At 31.3% G+C, this 3551-nt stretch overlaps 1 long non-coding RNA gene across 1 annotated transcript; it reads left to right on the top strand.

Annotated features, from left to right (window-relative positions):
- Window positions 1-2239: 2239 nt before the first annotated feature.
- On the top strand, window positions 2240-2982 carry LOC105787292 (uncharacterized). The gene is made up of 2 exons (XR_001131528.2): window positions 2240-2401; window positions 2660-2982. It is a non-coding gene; the product is annotated as an uncharacterized LOC105787292 (long non-coding RNA).
- The last annotated feature ends 569 nt before the right edge of the window (window positions 2983-3551 follow it).

The following is a 3551-nucleotide window of genomic DNA, read 5'->3' as shown; positions in this document are numbered from 1 at the left end:
TGTTAACGTGGCAACTCACATATCAATTCACGTGCACTTCATGCGAACATAGTACTATTTGTCTTGATGTCATGTTAACAGTAATTTACAATTTATTAAAAAAAAGCTCATAAAAATTCAAAACAATTAGCATAAAGTACATGTAGATTGCCATGTAGACTACCATGTTTAAAATTTTAATATTTTAATTAGTATTTCTATTAAAAAAATCAATTCGACACTTTTTTCGAAGGGTTGATGATCAAAATTGACTATTTTAAAAGGTTGAGGGTCAAATTTAGTTGCAATAAAAAAATAAAAAATGTAAACATTAAGGGTGTGCTTGGTTGGGTGAAAAAGTGGAGGGATGGGAGGAGTGAATGGAAAAGTGGAAAGAAAATAAAATTTGAATGTATTTGGTTGAGAAGAAAAGTGAGAGAAAAGAAAAGAGATGATCATTTTCCATCCTATAAAAATCAATCCTTTCAAATCGGAATGATGAGAGGAGAGAAAATAACAGAGATATGCATGTTAATTCAAAATGATGTATTTTTCAAATGTTTTATTTTCTTTCCTTTCATTTTTCAACTCTATCATTTCTTTCCAATTTCTCATCTCTCCTACCAAGCATAGCTACGAAAAGAAAAATTATGTTTTCCATCCTTCTAATTTTCTACCATTACAAATTTTCATCATTCCAATTTTCTTTCCATCCTACCTGTCGGAACCGTTTTTTGAAAGCAAAAATTGTAGTTTCGACTAATAAAAAAACAAAACTGGAGTCGCCACCGATCCTTTATTAAGGTGTGGTCGGCCCACCTTAAAAATAATTTTGGTCTGCGAAATTTGAGAAAACAGGTTCGGGAGTCAGTTACGCACGAGGAAGGATTAGCACCCTCGTAACGCCCAAAATTGGTACCAAATTGATTTTTTTTAAAATGCCTTGATGTCGAAAATTTGAAAAGATTTTAAAAGAAAACTTTTTATTTCATGAATAAATCAAAATAATAAGACATTCTTATTTCAAAGAAATAAAACACCACACCCAGTGAGTTAGGGCACAATGTTTTTTAATCCTCAAAATACCCGAATATTGCCTTTTGCTTTTGAAAATTCTTATTTCGAGAAGAAAATGTCATGACCAGTAAGTTAGGACCCAACATTTTGAATTCCCGAAAATAAGCTTTTATTTAAAATTTGTAAATTTATTGCAAAACAAATATTTGGCTTTCTAAATTCATCAAAAAATAATCGCGATCCAGTAAGTTAGGACACGATCTTTCACGAGAATCATGAATGCCAAATATTTTGGAATTTATAAAATAGGATGATTTAAATACTTTGAGAAAATCAAAATAGATGTTTTAAAAGAGATGCTAAAAAAAGGTTAAGGCATAACATGAAACAAATACTCTAGTTTAAGGCAAATATGAATAAATATTCACAAGTATATATACAAGTACACTATATAATTAAATTTACAAATATGTGTACACATATATTTAACGATATGTACAAAGATACACATAAAAGATGAAATGGGATATATAAAAAAATGCATGTATTGAAAATAAAATAAAGGTATAAAGATATGCATGTGGATATGTATTTATAAAAAAATGAAGGATAATATATAAAAAATCTAGAAGTTTATTTACAAAAGTAAAAGGCTTAAAATATAACAGTATATGTATATACATATAGAAATAAAAAAATGAAAGAAACATAAGTATATAGTATATAGGTAGACGTGAAATGCAAAGTATATTATGTGAAAACTACACGTATAAAAATGATAACAATAATAAATAACAACTAATACTATAATGCAATAAAAAAAACAAATTAAAAACATATAAAAAAAACCCTCAAATCACAGATTGAGGATTAAAATGAAGAAAAATTGAATTTAAGGGCCGAATTAAAAAACGAGAAAGGATCAATCTGAAATGCGCGTCACGACAGGAGGACCCAAAAGGAAATATGCCCATTTGGATCCAACGGCGCCGTTTCAATGAAATCTGCGAACCTGGTCCATGGACCGAATTGAAACAGGCGCGAAATCTGGTGGCAGAATTGAAAAAACATGAAGTACTGCATTAAAATAAAAATAAAATCAGAAGGACTAATTGCGAAAATACCCCATTCGGCCAGAACACGCGGATCCTCCCCTCCGGGTCACCGCGCGGATCTGGCCATCAAAACGGCGCCGTTTTATCTTTATTATTAAAACAGTTTTTCCTTTTAAAAAATCATTTTAAAAGAATGAAACAGGAAAAAAAACCCTCATAAAAAAAAAAAGAGCAGATGCTCTGCTAGGGTTCTTAAACCCATTTGTGCGCCGCCACCACTAGGCCACCCCTTGGCCTCCGATTGCGACGGAGAGGGGTCACCGCGACGGCACGGGCCCCGACGGCACCAGGTAAATCACCTTTCTCTTTTTCCTTTTTGTATTAAGCAAAAATAAAACGAAAATAAAATGAAAATAAAAATAACCGCCTCTAGAAATCAAGAACTCAAAAAACCTTTTATATCCGAAAATCAACAGGTAAAAAAAAATTCCCCTATTCTCTTTACAAATCGGTTTATATATAACCGAAAAATATAGAAAAAATGCAAAATCAAAGAAATATTTTCTGTTATTGCTGCATTTTCTTCCATTTTCCAGTTTTTTTCGCAGGTATGGGTACTGTTGGGGAGTGCTCACGCTCGTGGAGGCGCAAATCGCGCGGAGGGAGGATTCTGGCCCGCTTTGTGCGGCGGCTGGAGTTGCTGGAGGCTGCCATTAGGGTTTGGGGTATGGGGTTGCTAGTTGGGCCAGGTTTAGGGTTATTGGGCCTGTATATTTGATTTTTTAGTGGGCCGGACAATTTGGGCTTGTACACTACCGATCAAAGTTTTAGGGCTTATCCCAAAAAAAACACCAACAAAAGAACTTTTCTATTTGTTTGAGTCGTTTTGTTTTAGGAATATTATAAAATATAATTATATTGATTAACACAATATATCTAAAATAAGACCATACTGTCACAACATAAAACTTAAACTAAAAATAAAATGTAGTGAGAATGCGAATGGTCTATATGGGACAAAATTATGAATGAAGTCAACTAATCACTTGCGTATTATTATTATTTAAATTTTTGTTTACATCTTAAATCACAATAATTTTTCAAACTTTTATACCCAATGAAATGTTATGTTAGGGCAACGACTTGATTGATTAATTGATAACATGGGTGGATTCAAACTTTATTTTAGATTACCATTTACAAAATAAACCTCTAAATGTTGAATTTTTAAAGATATAAACTCTTTATTTTTTAATTTAAAATTTTAGATCTAATTGTTATCACTGTTATCATTCACTTGTGTGGCATTTTGAAATGGGTTGATTATTTGTTTGTATCCAACTATAGAATAAAGATTTGAAGGTTAAAATATGATTTAAGTCCCTATACACTTCATACATTACAAATTTAGTCTCTTTATTTTATTTTTCAGAATTTAGTTCATTTACTTTTCTAAACTAAAAATTCAGGTTCAATTGTTACCACCATTAAAATTCTTCG

The sequence above is a fragment of the Gossypium raimondii genome, chromosome 1, assembly GCF_025698545.1.
Source record: "Gossypium raimondii isolate GPD5lz chromosome 1, ASM2569854v1, whole genome shotgun sequence".
In the NCBI taxonomy this organism is placed as follows: domain Eukaryota; kingdom Viridiplantae; phylum Streptophyta; class Magnoliopsida; order Malvales; family Malvaceae; genus Gossypium; species Gossypium raimondii.
Note: the sequence above shows the minus strand (reverse complement) of the source record. Positions and strands in the feature narration are given on the sequence as shown.